The sequence below is a fragment of the Triturus cristatus genome, chromosome 6 (genome assembly GCF_964204655.1).
Source record: "Triturus cristatus chromosome 6, aTriCri1.1, whole genome shotgun sequence".
In the NCBI taxonomy this organism is placed as follows: domain Eukaryota; kingdom Metazoa; phylum Chordata; class Amphibia; order Caudata; family Salamandridae; genus Triturus; species Triturus cristatus.
This window is the reverse complement of record NC_140589.1, coordinates 325330694-325354478: the sequence shown is the minus strand read 5'-3', so window position 1 is coordinate 325354478 and position 23785 is coordinate 325330694.

The following is a 23785-nucleotide window of genomic DNA, read 5'->3' as shown; positions in this document are numbered from 1 at the left end:
CAATCGTGCATGAAAATACATACCCAATGCACACCGTACGCGGATCCTACACTACAATCGTAAAATGGCGACTATGTTCCGCGCAGGGATCGAGAAAGGTACGCATTGGGTGCGCGAATCCCAAAAATAATTGGAAAAAAAAATAATAACAAAGTATTAAAACTATATTTTAAAAATTATATATATAAAAAATAGAGTTAAAAAAATGTACAAATATTTTTTTTAAAAAGTAATTACAAACAATATTTATTAATATTGTAAAGACATAGGTTAAAAAAACTTTAAAAAATGGTGAAAAACAATATAAAACACATAAGTAAAGGAATTGATACACTGAAAATACATGGGTTAGTGTGTAAACTGTGTGAATGTCTGTATGCGTCTGTCTGCTGGTGTGTAAGTGGCTGTATGGGTTTCAAATTGCTACATGATTGTCTATATGTGTTATAGATTGGTTGTCTGAGTGCCTGAGTGTTTGTGTGGGTGGGGTGTGTGTGACTCTGTGCATAGATATGTGAGTGGGTGATTCACTGGGTGCATGGTTTCAAGACTAGGTCTGTGATGGACTGTCTGGGTAGGTGAGTGTGTGTAGGGTTGTGTTAGTGAGTGAATCTATATTTCATTAGTACATGTTTGATTTAGTACATATGTGAACGGCAGTATATATGTGTGTTGGAGTACAGAAATGACTATAAGTGAGAGTGTGTGATCATGTGAGTGGCTGTATGGATGAGTGTGTGCTTGTATCAATGATTCTATAGGAGCATAAGAATGAGCTAGTATTTGTATGAGTAATTGAGCTAGTGTGTGTATAACTGTATAGGTGAGTAAATGGCAGTGTGATTAATTATTTGCATGACTGAGTATGTGTGTGAGTACCTCTATGGATGAGTAGCGGTGTGGGAGTGTCTATATGGGTGTATGAGTGCATATGATAGTCCTGTACTGAGTGACCATTAGTATGAGTGACTGTACGGGTGAGTGAGTGGATGGGTGTGTAGACCTAAGACTCTGTGATGGGGTATTTACTTATTGGTGTTGGAGTGTCTATGGTTTTGAGAATGGCAGTATGTAATTTAGAGTGGTTGTATCAAAGGTTATATTAGGTTGTGAGAAGATGCATCAGATGATCACATGGGTGACATGCCTGAAACCTATGGTTTTTCAGGGAATAAATATATATATATATATATATATATATATATATATATATATACTTAACATCAGCGCTAACCGCACCGAAAGTCGCCCTTTCCCCGCCTCTCACAATGGCGGTCCGTGGTGAGGAAGCGAACCTCGACAAATGCACCCAGACTGAATTCTTCGTCGTACGAAAAAAAGGACAGCAACCACAGACTCTTAAGATTTAAATGCGCTTAATTTATTTTGCTAAAGACGGCCCACTCTACGCGTTTCGGGACTGACTCCCTTGTTCACGAGTGTGGTGGTTCCAATAAAGTGTTGTTTAAATAAAAAGTCATGTGATTACATAGAAATACATCAACATAGAGAACGGACTAAATGTTTGGGAGTTACTTCACTCCAATTTCAATTCAAAAAAGCAAATCTGCCATCTTCTAACGGTATGAGTCTCAGGGTAAGAACACAAACTTTTCAAATAATCCCAGTGTTTGATTGCGACCATTATTGCATAAATGACAAAGGAGCAAATCATTCCAATGTTAATCTTCCCCGCTTTGCTAAGATTCAAAATGGTATCTAAATCTCTGATTGTGTCTCAAACAACGTTTGACCCACTTGGGTTGAACAGCAAGCGCATTTTCGTGTCTGAATTACACCATCCCAGATCTTATATGGTGATTTTAACTTCTTATCTTACGAGTGCAACAGTGTCCAGTAGCAATCGGTGACTTCCTTACTTCTAGGGCCCTCATTCTGCAATCTCTTTTCAAATTCCCAGACTCCACCAATCTCCCTTCTGTTGGCTTCCACCCAAGATAGCAACTGCAGATATTTGAATCTTGAGAGGGAATCACCTGTTTTTGCCATCAAGATTTCCCACAGTACCACTTGGAGGCACTCTGGCATGCCTGGTGAGTCCCATATTAGTGTACCATCCGAAAAGTAGCTCATGCCAAGTATGTTCCTTATCCCTACCCATAGGGTAAGTGCTGCCTTAAGCGTCTTCAGTCTGACTTTTCTGAAAAATGTGCTTGCCCCAAACTTATAGAGAAACTATTTTGAGCCCCACTCCTTAACCATTTCCCCCAATAACTCACCCCATTCCAGGGGCCCCGGTTTGTCTAAAAAGATTTACAGTTTTTAAACTCAAAGGCCATGCAATATAATCTTAAATCCAGAAGTGCCAGCCCCCTTTTTCCAACGTATGCCTCAATTTTATTCAGGCCAGCCGAGATCCCCCGGCTGCCCAAACAAAACTACCCAATTTCCCCTGTGGTTTATCAATTGTGCCTTTGGGAAAAGTGAGAGGGATACAATTAAAAAGAAATGTCAACTTGAGAAGTAAGACCGTATTAATTACATTTACTCTTCCATATAATGACAAGGGCTAATTCTTCCATCTGGCAAGTGTTTTGTCGATTTCCTTCGCTACCCTCTCTAGATTGAGCTGAGGGATTCCTTACAATTAATTAGGGATGCCTTTTCCAAGATATCTGATCTCCCTCTGGACAACTCCCTTCCAATCTGGGATATTCTAACAAAGTACCCCAGTTTTCTCTTTATTTACCAGGTAACCAGATAGCGTCCCAAACTCTTTAGCTAAGGATTCCACCCTGGGAATAGTTAAAGCTGGATCTGCCGTAAAGATTACAAGATCACCCGCTTATAGCGCGATTTTCTTTTTATATGTACCTGCACTAAAAGCGATTACCTGATCATCCTGACGAAGCATTCGGGCGAATGGTTCGATATACATATCGAACAGTAGTGGTGAGATAGGGCACCCCTGTCGCGTCCCTCTGAAAATTGGGAAACTCTTAGTGAGAGAAGCATTAAGAAGGATCCTAGCTATTGTGCAGCTATATATAGCTTTTAGTGTTGTTACAAAGCGAGGCCCAAACCCCATAACCTCCAGTACTTGCCATAAATAGTCCCAACATACATGGTCAAAAGCCTTGGCAGCATCCAATGTAACTACCGCCAAGGGGACTGGCCTTCATGTAGCTAGAGCTATGCTACCGATTAGTTGCTGAGACAATTCATGAATCTGCCTCCCGGGGATGAACCCTTTCTGATCCACATGAATTAGCTAACATATAACCTATTATAACATAAACATTAATTAGTGTTTACCATAAAAAGCCATAACTGAAAAAGCTAAAGAAAGTTAACCAATGAAAAGTAACCATAAACAATCTTAACCAATAAAATCACAGAAACAAACCAAAAATAAAAAAAACACAAGAAGAGAAGACTCTGATTCATTATCTAACCAGAACCTGAAAGCAGAAGAGGACATATATATGCAACTAACTTGCAAAGTAAGCATTACATATATTTAAGATAAGGTAAAACATAAGATTAATTGAAGTTAAAAATGTCAAATAACAAATAATTAATAAAATACTCTACTATTCTTTCCATTTAGTTACTATAAAAGAAATTACTACACAAGCAAAAAACTGCAAATTTAACAAAAATCAAAAACAGTCACGTACCTGGAAAAGACATACACAAAGTAAGTGCATTTATTTATTAATAAAGGAACTCATCCTTAAAGAGTTAAAAATAAAACCTTACTAACTCAGCCCCCACTACCTACCAACATACAAACATTTAAAATTAAGTTAATGCACTTTTTTCAAACCAACAGAAAAGAAACCATCTGCTGCACATTACAACACCCACAATGGAAAAACTGCAAATAAAGTGTGCAATCTAGCAAGAAAATACATCAAAGTATAAAACACAAAAACTGTTACATCATTTTGTATGTAATAACCTAACATATTATACATTTTAAAAGTGTAATTCTTTCTACTATTACACTATTTTTAGATATAATGACAGAACAAATAAGATACATCCAATCACAGAAAGGGAAGCAATTATTATGTCACATGGACTACACTTACACCTAAGATCCAAGTACAACGATGGAAACTGTCAACTGTAAATGTACTAAATATTACTCTAATGCTTGCTAAGGACGTCTACTACAATAGCTGATGTTGTAATTAATGTAAGGGAACACAACCACACCTCAAATGTGAAAGAAATAGAAGCAAGACACTTATTGTAAGATATAAGAGAAGCAAGCACTAGCTCCCAAGAGCCCTAAACTAAAATACTATAAAATATACTCTCTGAATACATGACAGACCAGCTACTGGTATTTCCCTGTCTAAAATGCCTAATTTCATGAACTAAAAAAGCCACCAGCCACTAAAACAGCCACCAGCAATACCCCTCCTGCCTCTAGAAGATACCAAGATATCCAAATATCTGAACACTAAGGGGCCCATTAGGATGGCGGGTGGATTTCGCGGTGCTGGGACTGTCTGCCATACATGTGGCGGTCCCACACCGCTGATTAGGATGCGACCACCACCCTGGCGGTCGCAGTCCACATATTTGACATTGCGGCACCCGCTGCAATGCCAAATTGACATGTTGTGCATTCCCATGCATAACGTGCCTGCCACCTTGTGCATGGGAACCCCCCAAGTGCACCCCCCACCCCCCAGGAGCCCGCAACAGGCCCCCAAAGCACATCCGCACCAGCCTTTCCATGGCGGCATCACCGCCATGAGAATGCCTTTTCAACCAGGCATCATAATATGGATGGAGTGCCTTCCAGGCACCGCCGCCTTATTATGCCCCAGCTCCGCCCGGCCGACAATCGTAACGATTGCCAACCGGCGTTATGTCCAGGGGGAAAATCAAGTTGGGATGCCGGGAGGATTGCCACCGCCAGCCCGGGGGTGGTGATCCACCCGCCATTATAATCACCCCTTAACACTCATACATAATGAAGAACCCGCCCTTTTACATGATAACCTAGAAAATGGTAAACTAATCCTAATATTTTCTAAAACAGATAGCTTACTCATAAAAAGCTATTTTCAAACATTGATGGGACATTCAAAATGGGCCCCAACCCATTCACTCAGATATAAACCATACATGGTGAATATCAATACACAAACATATCATTAAAATACTTTAACGACAAACTATTAAACCACATTAAAACTAACTACTGCCCACAAAAAAATAATAATAGATTTTGAACAATCCATGATTTAAACCATTTTAAGACTTTACCCACACATAGCCATACACTGCTGTTACTACCATTTCAATTGAAGCATATGGAGACATCTACAAGAATCTGCACTAATTGTAGAATATGCTACAGTCAATTTGCCTTTGAAATTACAAAAATGACTGGACTAGCCTATGCTCCTGTCAAAGGGATAGTTAACCACTACAATTTACTTATAGAAAGTCCTTTACATCAATAAATGAACACAGACTAAGCCCCCTAACTAATGTTTTTGAAAGTCACTTGGGTTGGCAGTCTGCATTGCTCTGGACACAGATGCCAACCCAAATTCTAACTATCATTATGAAATGCCTATGACAGCACCATATGCAAAAGAAACAATTGATGGACGGAATGCTGGACGATGCAAACATTTACCTCCAGTCACAAGGATCTGGGTTTAATCCATCATTCTGTTGCTCACCACACCACCCTAGTTTGGACCCAGCCATATGCAAATCAGTCTTGACCATGTTCCTTGTGGGAACAGTCCAGCCCCAACTTCCAAGCCAGGTCCTCCCTGGACCGTAAAACAAGCATCCTGGGACCAAGTTATCCTGGCTGAAGAAGGGTGACACACCCTGAAACTGGTCCCAGGATGCTTGTTTCCAGTCCAGAGAGAACCTTGCCTGGCAGTTCGGTCTGGACTGTTCCCATGGGGCACAGGGTCAAGACTGATTTGCATATGGCTGGGTCCAAACTGGGGTGGCTTAGTGGGCAAAAGAACAATGGATTTAACTCAGATCTTTATGACTGGGGGGGAATGTTTGCATTGCCAGCATTCCATCCATCATTTGTTTGCTGTAACACTATGACAGCACCTTGGCACAGGATGTCAAAAGAAACAATGGAGTGAAAGGATGACAAAGTGCAGTCCAATCCACTCTAGGCAAGACCCAACTACACCCTATAAATTTATTGGAGCCCTACAAAAAGAACCACACTACCAGCAACTACGACTGGAACAATCAGTAACTCAGATTAAAACAAATAACCCACTAGAATGTATGACATGCTACAATGAAAAGTAAAACTCTTTACAAACAACAAAAGAGTACACTATTTAGAATCAATAGCCAACCCCCTATTATAAAATAAATATTAGCTTACAAAAGATCTAAAAATGAATTTTGTTTTACATCAGCCAAAAAATAAATAAAACTAACATTTCAAATAAGACTGCTGAATAAAAATAATATGCATAATATTTATATAAAAAATATGAATCTCACCAACCACAAACCTTAAATAACACATAAAATGTCATGTAAAAAATGACAGCACATAAAATACATTTTAACAAATATCAATCGCATAAAACTGAAATATTCCACTAAATATAACATTTCCCACCCAGACAAAAGTAACCTGTCACTTAATGCCTGATTACGACTTTGGTGGTGCGGCACCGGGCCCGCCCTGCTGCCGCACGGCCAAAGACGTGGCAATGCCAGATTAGGAGTTTCCACCTGTGTGGCGGGCTAGTTTTTGACATTCCCACAGCAGTGCCCCTAAAAACGGGCACCGCAATGGGAACGCCAAAAACAGTTCCTGCACAGCATTGGCTAAAATGCCCATGCCATGCAGGAACTGGATCGCATGCACATGTGTCCCCCTGTGTGCATCCCCGTGCGGAGTAGGCCTCCTTTGTTTCCTCTCTGCCATATTGTTTAGGGAGGAGGAACCTCCATGACACTGCCGGTGGAGAGGAAACTTGTAATATGCTTGGCCAGCCAAGCATGTTGTGGTCTCCTGACTACAGCAACATCCCTGCCGGCTGGGGTGGTCCCACATCCCGACTCATAATCGGGCAATCAGGAGGCCACCACCATGCTCCCGTAAGTCTGGGCATTGCATAAAGTATAATCCACCAAAAATAGAGAAAAACTCCAGAAAGCCCCCATAAAAATGCAAAAATAAACTAGTCCAATAGAGATCCATCGAAGCAGTCCAAACCCTCCATAAACCATAATAAAGCGAAGAATTAGTCAAAAATATATAATGCTCCTTCAAAACAGAAAAAGAAAAACAAAGTAAAAAATATTGGTTTACTAGAAACCAAAATTTATTTGCTAACTTCAAATGTCCATAAAGACATTGACAATTGCAAAACCAGCAAAGTAAAACACAAAACCCACTCACAAAACCAGTAACTTAAAAAATAGCACATACATCACACTATGAGGCTGATTACGAGTCTGATGGTCCAAGGACCGCCAGACACACGGGGGCATGGCAGTCCAGCAACCGCCACACTGGCAGTCCAACAGCCCTATTATGATCCCGTGGCAGTCTGAGGGCTGCAATATTCTCGGTGGTGCCCTCAGGTACTGCCAACTACATGGAGGTTCCGCCTCCATGTAACTGTTAGCGGTGAGGAAAGGGCCCCCTCTTGCCTCTGTGCAAGGGGGCGTATGCAGGGAGGTGCCCCCTGTAGTTTTGAACCCCCAGTTTCTACACAGGAAGGAGTGCACAACATGGTGCATTCCTGTGCAGGAACGTGCACTGGCAGTCCCTCAGTTGTGCTGGTTAAGGCTCACAATGAGCATTTACACAGCACCGCTGCCGGACCGCTATGCCACTTGCCCGCCAAACCACAGAAGTACTTGTAATTGGGGGGGTGAGCTGCGGCGACTCTTGCCATTGGCAGGGCCGGGGAAGTGGTGTAATTAGGCCCTTAATCATCAAAGGTACATAACATATATTAACATAACATAACAATAGATTACTAACAAACTCTACCTAAACCTAGGCCAACACACTTGAAAAAGAACACTACAATAAATACAAATAAATCGATGAAAATTCCAAAATCCACCAATTCCCTCTATATCCCCCTACCCTCAAAGCCCTAAAAGAAACCCTTTAACAAGGACTTACCGATTCTGATGAACTGCGACACCTTTCCGCCACCACCTTCCAGGAAAATGGACTAAAAATGAGACAAACAGATTACAAAATAGAAGGTAGTTTAAAAAGAATTCCTGCTAAATTTAACAAAAAATATGACCATAGAAAACAATGAGAATATAGGGAAAAAGGATTAAAAAATGTTAAATTGTTTTTAAATGTTTACTAAATATTATGCATGTAAACAATGTTTCTAAAAAAAGGTGAAAGAAATGTAAAGTATAAAATTAAATAAGAGTATTAGAAATATACAATTATTTACTATATACTAAAAATATTATGTTAAATGTATGTGTAAAAATGTAATTGAAAGAAATGGAATAATAAAAAAAATGGAAAAGATTGCAGAAAAATTTACAAAATTCACAACTGTTTAAATATATTTAATACTAAAATGGTATTAAAAGAGTATTTATATATCAATATGAACATGTTTTCATATGTGTACAACTATGTGTTAAAAAATTTAAAAATATACATTAATAAAAATGATATATATATATATGCTAGAAGCCAACTCCTAGACAAATTATTTTTCTCAAAATCTGGGATACTAAGGTGCATATCAGCAACAACCGGCGATAATTATCGCTAAGCGCACTTAGCGCTAGGATAGTTATCGCCGGCTAGCGTGGATTTTTATCCCTGAGATAGCGTGCTATTAGCAACGCTTATCTCAAAAGCGATAAAAATCCTAGCGCTAACTGCCTAATGTGAGATTATCGCTGGAAACCCAGCGATAATCTCACGAAATGTGGTGTTAGCTTTTTGATAGGGACTCACAAACTTAGCCATGATATCCACCTTACATAGGATATCATGGCTAAGTCAGTCCTAAAGCAGGCGTTAGGAAAGTAGCGATAACAGGGGTTATCACCACTTTTCCTGCCGCTATGCTTCATAGCGTGGGGCTTGATGATAGGAGAAATGTCGCTTAGCTACATTTCTCCTGTCATGTCAGGTCAGGAACACACACTTTGCATCTCATTAGAGATGCAAAGCTGGGCATTAAGAATAGGTGCGCGAATGCAAGGTTTCACGCATTAGCGTGACCTTGCTAATTAGGCGATAAAATTATCGCCGCTTTTCGGCTGAAAACTGCCGCAAAAGCAGCGCTAATTTTCTATCGCCGCCTTGTAAATATGCCCCTAAGTAAATTAGATTAACTACTCCTACTGCGTAAAACCATGTTAACTAAGTTATTGAACACTAAAAGGTTACACGCACTTTTACCTTCAAATCTAAATCATTTTGTGGAAGGTGATTAACATTAAAGGGATCACATTGTCTATTCCGAGTCAAACGTCATCAGTTTTGGGGAAGGTGTAGGACACTAAAGGTATCACATTGCCTATTCCTACTCCAATGCCACCTATTTTGGGTAACGTGTTGGACACTAAAGGGGTCATCTTTAATATTCCAACTCCAATCTAACCCATTTTGGTGAAGGTATTGGACACTAAAGGACACTAAAGGAGTTACATTTACTATTCCCTCTCCAATCTAAACCATATTGCGGAAAGTGATGGACACTAAAAAAGTTACATTTACTATTCCCACTCCAATCTAAACCATTTTGGGAACGGTGTTGGACACAAAAAGGGCTACATTCACTTTTCCCACTACAATCTATAACATTGTGGGATAAGTGTTGGACAGTAAAGGGATTATATTTCCACTCTTATCTAAACCATTTTGGGAAAGTGCTGGCAACTATAGGTGTCACATTTGCCATTCTTACTCCATTCTAAACAATTTTGGGGAAGGCGTTGGGCACTAAAGGGGTCACATTTGCTATTCCTACTTCAATCGAAAACATTTGGAGGACGGGGTTGGACATTAAAGGGATCACATGTACTAATGCCACTCTAATCTAAACCATTTTGGGGAAGGTGTTGGACACCAAAGCGGCCACATTTACTAGTCCCACTCCAATCTGAGCTAATTTGGGGAAGGTGTTGGACAGAAAAGGGTTAGCATTTACTATTCCCATTTTGATCAAAACCAATTTCTAAAAGCGTCACATACAAAATACATACTCCATAAATTACATAATAACTATTTATTTAAAAAAAAAAAAAAAAAATGTACTGTACACACTATTACCAAAAGAAAAACTTTCCTTATTTAGCATGAACCAATAACACCATAAATAATTTGTTATTAATTACAAACAATGAATTATGCATAATAGTTATAATGTAACAAATGTTAATTAAAAAATGAACATAAAAATATGCAAATATGCCAAAAGATATTTACATTACATAATGAATAAAGAGAATACAAAAATATAAAATACAGTAATTAAACACAAACGCATAAAGCATTTTCCAATTGACCTGTTTTATACATAAATGTAACTGTAAAATGTCTCATTATCAATAAAAACTGATTTGTATTTGTAAGATATAATGCATATAATATATGAACATAATGGATGTTTTATAAATACAGCCTAATTAATACATATTTTGTATATTTTGTTTACTAAAAATGTACAAATTAAACTTCATCTATAACTTTATTTAATTATGTACACTTAAAAAATATTTTTACACACAACTTAGTAAAATTAAAAAGGAAAATATTTCAGATTTCAAAACAAAGAGCAAAACTCTTAATTTAGAAAACATTATCAATTTTATGTTTTAAAATAATTAATAAAATACAATTTACATAAATATTTACAAGATAAAATTAAAATATTTAAATTTTCACTTTAAAAAAACATTAAGTAAAAGTTATTATAACATTTACAATAAATGCACATTGTTAACATTATCAATACATTTACATTATTAATAATATTTTTAAGCAATTAATTTATTTTCAAAATAAAAACAAAACATTTTCAAACTATTAATACAAATTAAATCAAATTATTATATTCATATATTAAAAATCTCCCCACTCTGATCCCCTAAAAACCCAACATCCTGCTACTATAACACAATAACATAAAAAATAATTATGCAAATTAATAAAACTTAAACAAATGTTTAAATATTTGCAAAATAAATTATTTGATTAAACATACTACTCCTTAAAACATACCAAACTACTAAAATAAATAACAATAAAATACATATAAAATAACACATGAAAATGATATTCTATACACTTATATGTTATTTAACAATATAAAAAACATCACTTACAGCGATATTCTTACCTTTAATATTACTGTCTGCGATATTTTTTGCATCCTTATATTCCTGACATAATATTTTTGTACCACGATATTTTGTAGTTTATATTTTGTTCAAACACCCCTTAAACACATTTATAGTTGCTGACTTGAAATTCTGACTGGAATATACTATTCAGTGGGTCAAAGATTCTAGCCCAACAACGAGTATCTGGAAATGTAGTATTATTGTGACAGAAATAGTCTCCTCATGGGTAATGAGCAGTGGTTTTCATGTTTTTGTTGGGCAAAGTTTGTTTGGTGCAAGAGCCTTCCTACTGCTGTGGGAGAGCCTTCTTATTCTGGACTTACTGTTTTGAGTACATGTCTGAGTGAGAATGTTATTGTAAGTTTCACAGTTAGATAAAGTCAATATTCAGGCTTAAAGGTCTACAACCAAGCACATCCCAAGACCAATGCTTTCTACTTAACATTCCCTTGGCATATTCATAACTGCATGTTGTAATATGTTAAGTAGTACTACAATAGTCCCACCAAAGTATTACAAAATGCTATTCACAAGCCTGCAATTGTAAATCTCCACCTCCACCTGCCCTATATTTTCATGTACTTTTACTACTTAGGGATGGTCAGAAAGCCTTCGACAGCAGGTCGGAGGCTTTCTGACCAACATCGATGGATTCAATTCCAACTGCCTAATTTCAATGTAGGTGATTGTAATTGAAACTGGCCAGTCATTTCAGCTGGCTTCCGACGGGCTCAAGGAGCCCGTCGGCCAGTCAGACCCGGCACGTAATCCCAATACGACGGGGTTTCTGTCGTCGGGATTACAATGCTCGGTTTCCAATCTCCCAATTCCTTATGGGAGCTTGTGCTGCAGCCTGTTTACGGCTGCAGCACAAGTTTCCATAGGGAAATGGGAGTATGCGACCACACCATGTGCAGTTGCATCGTAATTATGTGGTCGGAACCGCTGACCAGAGGTCAGTCAGTCACAATTCTGTGATGATGTCGGTCAGAGGCAACTCCGACTGACATCATAATCGGCACCTTAGTAGTCAATGTAGGAAGAATCAATAGCTTTTAAAGGTTCATACTTACTACGAAATGGAAGAGGTGTAGTGAGGAGTAAGGAAGGGGCCAGGGAGGTCTAAGGAGGGGTTCAGGGAGGGACATTCACCCATCCACAAAAGAGTAAGCCCATTGATAATCACAAACTACACTTCTAAAGTTACTACAGCCATAAAGGGACCCAAACAGTAGTAAATTACTACAGCTCAGAGCTGGAGTAAGTCCAGCATCATGCATGGCTAACTTATTTACATAGATTATAATGGAGGTAGGAATTTAAATAAAACCCCACAGGAATAATGGTAAAATAAATTATTTACAACAGTTAAAATACTCAATTTCATGTTATGCAATCTGAAAATGGTACATATTTATTGTTTAGTGATAATATATTTAAATAACCATTTTTTATTTAAATATTAATGTAACATTAATTTGTACTCAAATATACTTGAATTACTTTTAATTGATTTCACTTTGTCCGATAGGAACTCAATAAGTTCTCTATCTATTTATACATTTCACCTGACCCACATTTGCCACTTGGTCTTTTTAGCCTAGTATGATACATAGTTCTACCTCAGCTTTACACTAGAACTTTGGAAATTTTTCGAAAAATACACAGATCGCGAGTTTTCGATGAATCATAGGCACACATCATACTCAAACCCTAAGGATAAATACTGGATGGTGCGTACATAATTACGAGCCACCACAACTACTACACACTAATAGTGACCCGGTCTGAACCTGAGCATGGGTCGAGGACTTCACTACATGACACACTCTTTTGTGTGGACACTAACCTACTCCCACCGACTGGATATGCATCAATTTATTTAGATGTCACATCTCGCAGCAGCGCATTTTCTGAGAACTTCACAATATATACCCACCACTCCATGTGGGTCAACATATATGCAATCTACGACCTCAGTTATACCTTACATAAGCCTTGAAAAAGTCACTGCATGATGAAACACATGTCGGCTGTTTCTCGTTCCAAAGGATGAATATGTGTATGCGAATGTACCAAAGATCACAGAATCCTCCATATCTTTAATACATTTTTGTTTGACACAAGTCCTTAAAGTTTGGACCTTACGACATGTATTGGACTAATGACTGAGTGCTATGGTTTTCTGCTTTGAAGTTTATACACAGTGGATCATTTGTTCCAATATAAGATCACACCTCTGCTAGTAGGGTGAGAGATACCTAAAGAGCACGATCCCATAAATTTATGACATAATTGTACTGTACCCACAGACATTATGGGGCATATTATCAAGACAGGCGATAAAATTATCGCCGTTTCGGCGATAATGAGCTTGATAATATGCTCTATGGAATTCCAATTGAATCCCATGTTAGATGTGAAGGACGTCTAACATGGGCTTCAATTGGAACTCCATAGAGCATATTATCAAGCTCATTATCGCCGTTTTAGCGGCAGTTTTCTGCCGCTAAAGCGGCTATAATTATATCGCCTGTCTTGGTAATATGCCCCTTCATGATGTAACAAGGTGCAACTGTTAAACCACTACTGCCTCTCAGTTTTATTGGCATTTCCACGTCTACCAGTAATGGTTAATCTGGGAATGTATCGAAATCCATGAGCCCTGCATGGGATCACCCATGCATCGCCCATGGAAAGCCTCCATGTGGCAGAGTAATGCAGCGCAGTGATTTGTTCTGCGTTTCTTTGGATTTCTCAAGCCACTCACGTGGCCTTGCATGGCTTGATAAATCACATTTTCGTTGCGCATGCACCAAGTTGCGTGGTGCAAAAGCGACACAGCCCTATATGGTCCCTAGTTTAGCTTATCTTTCATTACATTGCCATTACAACTACTATCTTAGTCTTACATCAGGACCTGTTGTTCAAGGTCAGACCAGACCAGTCACAGTCAGTTGAGGCTCATAGCTGTAATAGGGCATTCTTTAGGACCACTTTCTCTCCTATGTTTCACGCTTGTGTAAGATAGGCCAGTGGCGTAACAATAATTGAGGGGGCCACCCTGCAAGGTACTTCAGGGGCCCCCTATGGACTCTATCAGGAGCTCTCCGGCTTGAGTGGTATGCTCAGGGGTCCCCTAGAGCTTGGGGCCTCTCCGCACTGCGGGGGCAGCTGGGGCCTGTGTTACGCCCCTGAGATAGGCTATAAGTATCCTTTCCTTATGCTTTGCTACCAATGAAGCATGTGCTGTTAACTTTAACCATTTGCACGAGTGAAACATAACTGTATCCTTTTTTATTTGTACAGTTGAATCCTAGAACCTAATCAGGATCGAACCCAGGACTCCGCCCAGTGAAGGGGTGAGGGGTGAGTGGTTTATCATTAGAGGTTGCAGTGGCAAAAAAACCCATTCTGCGTGGCGCTTTTGGTGTCTGCAGTGGCAATCATTCTCCCCTCAGTGCGAAGGCACCTTCGACTGCCAGTGTTGGATCCAATCTTCATTCTCCACCAAATTCTGCGAAGTAGAAATCAATAAAATAAAAAATGCAGTAAGTTTGAAAGGGAATTGTGATACACAGCTGCTTGGAGTAAAGATGCATTTGCATCTTAGCTTCTCGAGCAAGTTACAAAGGTTTATATAGGTTTGAATAAATCTTGCTTGTGATACACAGTCAATTAGTGCATAATACATTTTTTAATTTCTTAATATCCATCCAGTCATTTCAAATAACAACCACTGACTATAGACGGATGCAACTGTAGGACAGGCGAAGCTGCAGTTTGTCACATACACACAATCTCCTCATTTCTCGAAGCCTTCCCCATTCTACACAATGCAGTAGATCTGTATACATTCTGCAAGCTAATACATATTAAATGACACAACATGTAACCTGAAACAAAAGGGATTCCACCCTCTGAAGGGGAATTAGACGAGAAGAGGGTCAGTGGGGATTGATCAACGGAGGTGTTTTCAGTAATTTTTGCTCGATCTGATGCAGACTCTTAGGGGCAGATTTACAAGCCCTGTGCACCACTTTTGCGCTGCCGTTGCGTCACTTTTGTGACGCAGCGGCGGCGCAAAGCTAGTGCCATGCTGCAACAGATTTACAATGTGACGCATCTAGGGAGATGCGTCACGTTGTAAAGCCCTGCACCACATTAAACCCGCGTCAGGTTTAATGTATGCAGGGTGGGCGTTACGTCGGAAAAATCCTCGGAAAAGTGACGCCGTGAAATCTACAAGATTTCACGCAGTCACTTTTTCGACGCTGGTGCGTCAAATCCTTACGCCTGCTTCAAGCAGGCGTAAGGCGTGATGCACCATGTTAGGGATAGGCAGGTTGGAACAGTGCTGGAGTTGCGTCGCACTTGCGACACAACTTCAGCACTGCGCCAACCTTACGCCGGGGCATCTGCGGCGGCGCAAGGGCAAACTTGCGTTATGCATCTTCCATGGCGCATCCCTGCTGATTTGCAGGGATGCGCCAGGGAACGTAAAGGTGCTCCTTAGAGTACACAGAGATATGGAGTGGAAGATTGACATGAGTTTATGGAGCATACACCTATACTGAAAGGGATAGCCACCCAAGAACAATGGGATCTAGGAGGGGTTATGTTTTGTAAAGGAAAATCTATCATCAGGGTTCTTTGCCCATAGGTATTTCAATACATGTTGTACCTTTACATTGGAGTGTCCTGAAAAGATGCTGGCATCATCATGTTGTGGTATTAGAGGGATGATTGAAGAGTTACGATCAGCTTTCCTTCAGAAAACAGGTGTATACAAAGGGGCTTTAATGGCCAAACCCACATTATTTCCATGTTCCTTCCAACTAAGTGGGCATTGTGGAGATAAATATGCTGTGATTTATAGTTAGTGATTAGATAAGACATAATTCAAGTGCAGTTGAGCTGGGTTTACATTGAAAAGGTGACTATAGCAGCCATTCAATGCAAACCTTATCTGGACATACAGAAAGGTTCACTAATCACACAGGTACAGAACACAGCATATCATGATACCTTATGAAATACTGCAAAGAAAGGCAGAAACTGGCACAATATTTGTTCTCAAGTCTTTAGGGCACATTCATAAAAGTCTATAGTGTTCGGGACTGAGGAATGAAACAAAGAAACGTTAGGATAGTGAGTTAGGGATACATACAATCAATTTGTGGGTTTTAAGGCATGATGGGGCAGATTTACGAGTTCTGGCGCATCTCTGTAAATCAGCAGGGATGCGCCAGAAAAGATGTGACACGCTATTCCCTCCCTGCGCCACCATGAATGCGTTGCATTTACAATGCGGCGCACCGTGGCGCAAGGATAGGCCGATGCGTGCCGCATCTTGTGGCGTTAGGGCGGCGCATTGCTGGAGTCGTGTCGCAAGCACAACGCGGCTCCAGCAATGCTCAGGGGCACCCTATGCCTATCATGATGCATCACTCCTTATGCCTGCTTCAAGCAGGCGCAGGGTTTTGACGTAGCATGGACGTAAAAGTGACTCAGTGAAATCTTGTAGATTTCACTGCGTCACTTTTACGAGGCTTTCCTGCGACGGAACGCCCACCCTGCGCCGGAACGCCCACATGAAACCTAACGCAGGTTTCATGTGGCACAGGGCTTTACAACGTGACACATCTCCCTAGATGCGTCACGTTGTAAATACGGCACAACGTGGCGCATGGTTTACGCTGCTGCTGCGTCACAGAAGTGACGCAACGGTGGCGTAAATGTGGCGCTTGGGGCTTGTAAATCTGCCCCTTCGTCGGGCTTGCTGATGATAAAGGTGATGCAGGATATCTGATATTTTTGGACCTCTTGGCGGCCTTTGACTCAGCCAACCACATGACAATTATGATCTGAAAAGAATAGGCTTAAAGGCTCAGTCTTAGTTTTGGTGCCACTCCTTGTTTATTCAGTCTCAATCCTTGGCTACCTCACTTTACATCTTAGGGGCCGATTCCGATGTCTTTTGGAAGGGCTCCGAATCAGATTTGGGATGGCCGAATCCGATCCGGAGCCCTTGTATCTGACCAAATCGGACACACTTCCGAATTACCAAGTACGATGCCTGGAAACCAGTAGGGCTGACTGAATTGGTTCCTAAAGGCATGCAGACAGTTTGCGTCTTTTGGAGCCGAATCGTACAGCTCTATGGACTCGGTTTTCCGAGCGAGCAAGTACGATGACCGATTCGGACAGCTGTTCCGAATCGGTTTCTCTGAAATGAATCGGCTGCCGTAATTGGTATTTGGTGACCCATATCGGGACCCCCTTCACTCGGGGCCTTCTGAATCGGGCCCGTGGGGTTACCCAAAGGACCCCCCTTTCCAACAATGCACAGTGTGGCAGGCACCATCGAGTGCCCACTACAGGGTGCTCGATTTTCCCCAACCACCCCTTTCGTCAATGGGAGCCTGTGTTCTCGTCTCGAACACTGGCTCCCATTGAAGTCAATGGGAGCCCGACCGAATCGCATCTAGGGGCATCCATATGCAACGTACTCGCTTGGTTGGACTCCCCTCATCCAAGTCGTTCAGAAAGCATTCGGGAACCAATTCGGTTGGAATGCTTTCTGAACAAGATCGGAATCGGCCCCTTAGCCTTTTACCTTATGTTCCCCACAGTGATTTACATAGCACCTCCCACCTCTCAGCATATTTACCCACCCGTGTTTCAAATATATTCACTAATGTGGGCTCAGGGGCATATTTACGAAATTGTCACGCAACACCTTACTGCACAAAAACAATCCTCCAAAGCATATTCCTCTTTCTATGTCTGCTGCATTCTGCAGCATACATAGAGAGATGAAGTAACAAGGAGAAATATAAATATTTCTCCTTGTTATGCCTCCTCTGGGAAGGCGTACCTCTAAGGCTCATTCCCAGGGTTGCCAATTCTTGTAAATCTGAGAATGTATCAAAATCCATGGGAGCTGCATGGGAACACCCACCACAACGCCAATGGAACTTCTTCCGAGGGCAGAGTAAGGCGATGCAGCGATTTCTGGTGAATTGCTTGCCTTCTTAAATCTCACTTAAAGTTCGATTTGTGCATGTACCACGTTACGTGGTGCAAATGCGATGTAAACCGGGTCATAAATATGCCCCTTAATGTTTTAATTCTGGCGTGTCTGCCTGAGTCAAGTGACAGCAAAAAACACAGAATACAGTGAGGGGGTTTCAATGTTGGTTTTTAATTTGTGGGAGAACTAAAATGTAGTCTGTCCCTACACTATGGTTTTTCCACAACTATCGGCCTTATGGTTTATTCTTTTACCCACTTTCCTTTTACTCATTATGACCATTAGAGCAATCGACAGAGCCATGGGAGATGTGGTGATACAGGGATGTGCACCTCAAATGAAATCTGATCGCTATTCTCTTACCCTGAACATTTTAGCCTTTTCAGGCTTTGCTCTCTTCATTCAGTATGCAATATCCCGGCAGAACTTGCTGTTCCCTTTTTGAACAGGACCACATTCCGCACATCACCATAAGAGTTCATAACCCCAGGAAATGGGGTGCAGATACAAATGGGTGTCGGTCTCTGAATGGTAGTAAGCAGTGCTTAATTTAAGCCAGAGCTTTCCGGTGCTGAGCACCGGTACTTAATTGGTTTCCGGTGCTCGGCACCGGCATCTAATTGTCAACACCACACTTAGAGCTGTCTGCTACAAGGTGGCGCTGCTCATGTAATTTAGAGATGAGCAGTATAACAGATGTTTAAGAAAACAATGTACATAAACACAATTATTAATACCTGCCTCCGCAGCCATTTCTTTAGCTTTGGGGACCTGGAATAATCTGAACTGTCGCATTTACATGCGCGAGAGATGGTAAGTAGTTGTTTTGGCAGCAATGACAAGGACGATGGGTGGTGCAAGCTGCTGTGACCTCCTGGTCAGAGCCCTGGCACTTAATATTTTACAAATTAAGCACTGGTAGTAAGGGAGGAAGAAGGGGGTCCCCCATACCACCAAGGTGGATCAATGATCAATAATAAGGTATTTGGCGTCCCTCATATGATGTGAAGTTTAGTGGCTGAACTTGCGTCATATTTCACTTTGGCTACTAGATGTTGTGTCACCATAAGTCCTAAGGGGCTTATTTGCAAGGCCCCTGCGCCACTTTTGTGTCATTTTAAACACGGGAAAAGTGACGCAAAAGTGGCTCAAGGGGTTAGTGAATCTGCCCCTAAGTACTTAAGCAAACACAAGACGAAACCACATTTAAATTAGGAAATTTGGGGCATATTATCAAGCACGGCATTAAAATTATCACCGTTTAGCGGCAGAAAACTGCCGCTAAAGCGGCGATAATGGGCTTGATAACAGAATATGGGCTTTTATGGGAATTTTCAAGCGGCGATAATTTTAACGCCGTGTCTTGATAATATGCCCCTAAGTTTGTGCTGACATATTTACACCCTCAGAGTCACTATGTTCAGTTACTTCAGATGTGTGGCAGCTCTTGCTTGCATTGCCCCAGCACATTTTTCTTTTCTCCCTTGAAGTTTGCTATATGTATGTGAAACAACTGCTTCTAGAACCCATTTGGAGTAGGAGTATAATCATGCATCTTTCCATTTCTTTTTCCTATTTTATATTAAACTATTGACCTCATTTAGGGCCCCATTTTGAGTTGCCAAGAGCTGTATTCTGGGATGGGGAGAATATGACTGTAGACATCTACAAGGTTTCCAGTATCTCTGGGCTCAGAGTACTTGGGTCTGCAAACTACTGACCTGATCAATGCGGGCCCACATACGCCAAACCCGGAGCTATCTGCAGAGTGGCAAGGGTTGCAGGGAACTACTGTCCCTGCCCCCGTCTGCATCCTTCAGCATGGGGGGGGGCAGAAGAAGCTCATCCAGGAGAAGTAAAACAATCCTTCCCTTACACTAACTCTAACTCCTGACCCCCGTTTGAACCCCTAAGAGAAAATGAAAAAGGCCACAACACATTTCCACCTGTTCTAAGAAGGTGGTAAATGCTTTTGGTGTTTGGGCCCTCTATTTTCCCAGAAGTGGGTGCACATGCAGAATTGGACCCGGTATTACTGGCTTCACATTCCTAATTCTGAGGCAAATAACTTGGAAACCCATTATCCCAGTGTGAGATACCACCGGGTATTTTTACTTTCGGCCCCCCCCAATCCTCTTTCCGCATGGTCCCCTAATATCAAGCAATGAGATGTACATGTAAATTGCGTTCCTTTCAATATGTGATCTTGGCATATTTTTATATACTAACACAAAGAGGAGTGCTACTGGGCGTTGATCTCAAGGGGAGGTTTCAGAAACTCTGTGTGGGCAGTATGTAGCTTTATTTGAACCAATCACTGGAATAGGCGCAACTATCTTATCTATCTAATGACAATTGACAGCACTGGGGCATGTACCTCAGTTCTCACAGTTGAAATTCCCATCACCCTTTCCACCACTAACTGCCCTTTAACCCCAGCCTAGCTCTGTGATGGAGACATCCATTTAAAATGAAGGCCGTCCTCTTCGAAGCGTCAAGTCCGATTCATTCTCTTCTTATGTCCCTTCTCCTTGCCCCCACTGTCACTCATCATCTCCCTCGTGTTTTTATACAGCTGGTATGGTATGCGCGAAGCAACAGTGCAGCATGTGTGTCCATGTGTACATGCCGCCGCTCCCGCTGCTGTCACAATGACCCGCTTCAAGACACCCCTGTCAAATATGAATCATGACACCGCCCAGAGGAGCAGTGAAACATCGTGCACATTGCAGGCTCCTGTGCCCCTCGTGTTTTCACAGAAAGCCTTCTCATTTTTCAGCGCAAAAAAATGGAAAGAAACTAGTAACTCTGACCTAATTTCAGCTGCTATGACATTGAAGTAGCTCGATTCCTTTAGTTAACTGATACATATCACAATTAATAATAACCCTGTATTTGTAAAGTGCAAACTAATCACCCATAAGGGTCTCAAGGCGCTGGGGGCCGTCGAGAAGAGTAGGCGAGCTATTGCCCAGATTCAGCTGCCACTGGCGAATGAACCATGAGTCCCGTGGTCCGGAGTCAGCCGCCCTGGCCGCTGCGCCACACCTCTCCCTCAATTCACTCCTGATAACACTTATCACACTCAGCCTACATAGAATTGTTTCGCCATGGTACTAAATGTACTACTTTAGACATTGCCAAAGTCAAAAGGCCGGGCCTATATCCAAAGGTGTCTATACCTTTACTGGTGAGTTTAAGCACTCAAATCACTTTTGAATTAATTCTTCATTCATCCTCTGACTCTTTTTTAGGTTTTGCCTGCACAGCGCTTGCGCTGTGCTTTTAAAATCTATTGTATTCAATTTAAATCTTAAAAGGGCTTAGATCCCACCCCCTTGCTTTTCATTGGTTCTTGTGCTATCCACTTACTTTTCCTCTGTTTCTATTGTCTGTAACATACTATTTCCTGTTGTTCCTCCCTGTATTTGCTCTTAGCAGTCTACTGAGGTTCAAGTACTGTTTTTATCCGCTTTGTGGGAATTTCTTTGTAAGCTTTTCCCATGCCATCTGGTACACCCTGCCCTCCTCCCACTCTTTGCTCTGCTGAGACTGTGACTGCTGTGTCCTGAGATAACCAGCAACACGCAAAAGCGATCAAAGGCCAGTGGAAACATCAAGTAAGCCTAAATTTGAGTGTGAGCCTGATGAGCATGTGTGAGATTTTAACTATCGTGCGGAACTAGCATCAGATTCGGAGGTTTCCAACTTACAGTCCAATCTACAAATGCTAGATCTCCACTTGCTCAAAACAGGTCCTACCCATTTAGTAGGTTACACTCTCGATGTACTATTCACCAATTCCCAGTTCATGCAAATAAATGTGCCTGAACCTATGTTGTGGACAGATTATTTCTTATTAAAATATACATTTTCGGTCAACTCCATCTCCACCAAAGTTACTTTGGGGAGAGATGGGAGAACAAGATCATTGGAAGCAGGTGACTACTGAAAGCTTTCAGTCTTTCTTCAGGGCCCCTGAAATGGACAATAAAGCAGATATCAATTCAGCCTGTGCTGCCTTTTCAGACTTCCTTGCAGATGCACTTGATGTAGTTCCCCCTTATCATACGTATACCAGTAAACCAACTCGAACTAATACCCCTTGGTATACAGTCGACCTGAAAACCGCCAAAACTAATTGTAAGATACTGTAACAGAAATGGAGGCTTTCCAAAGATGCTCTTGACTAACATCACTATAAGCTTATGCTAGGTGCATGCTCAGATTAAAAGAGCACGTAGATCATATACCATCAATAGAATTGAACAAGCTCAGCTAACTCCCATTACAGCCTAATTCAGGCTTCAATCAAGAAATTTGAACTCATCACTCACACTCAACTTTCATACCTCATAGCCAAAACTAAATCTGCCCCCCTGCTGACCTGTGTCCACCTCACATTACAGCTCTGTTTGCCTCTTCACTTGTTCCATCAGTCGCATTTTTACGTAACCTATCGCTGTCTTCAGCTACCGTCCCCTGGACTGGAAAGTGGCCTCCATCACACCTATTCTAAAAAAACCACACCTTGATCCCACGGACCCTGCTAATTATCGTCACATATCTCTTCTTCCTATTAATAGGCAAAATGTTGGAATCCCATGTAAAGAAACAGCTGTCATCCTACCTGGAGACCCACAACCTGTTGGATACCTCTCAGTTAGCCTTTTGTCCTCTACATAGCACAGAAACCATCCATGTAGTGGTAACAGACTTCCTCAGTCTTTCTTTAGACCCCGGCAGTCATCTATGCTTGTTCTTCTTGATTTGTCAGCGGCATTTGACCGGTAACACATCCTATTCTGATATTATGCCTTCAGGAGATAGGCATACAAGGCACCGCCTTACACTGGCTTATTGACTTTTTGAAAGATAGGACTCAAACTATCACTTTGGGCCCTTTCCAGTCCAAGACTGTCTTCCTGAACAAGGGTGTTCCCCAGGGCTCTCTCTTTAGTCTGACTCGCTTCAACAGTTATGTCGCTCTCCTTGCTTGGTTAGTTAAGTCTTACGGCTTTGATGTACTTTCTTATGCAGATGACACTCAGCTGGTCATCTTCCTCAAGCAAGATAGGAAGGATGTTAAACAGCGATTTATCTTCTGCATGATAATAATTACCAATTGGATGTCGTCAAACTGTTTAAAACTAGTTGGGATTAAGTCTGAAATTCTACTCCTTGACAGAGCTCATCTTCATTGGACCGAGGACTGGTGGCCTAATGAGCTTGGCCCTGCCCCCTCTCCTAGAAGCACGGTAAGGAACATTGGGTATCCTCTTCGATGATCAGTTATTGATGAAGGTTACATGTGACATCCACATGTGGCATGTGTTTCGGGACAATGCGCCATCTCAAGAGGATTTTCCAGTGGCTGCCACTGACCTCTTGCAAGACCCCCATCCAGGC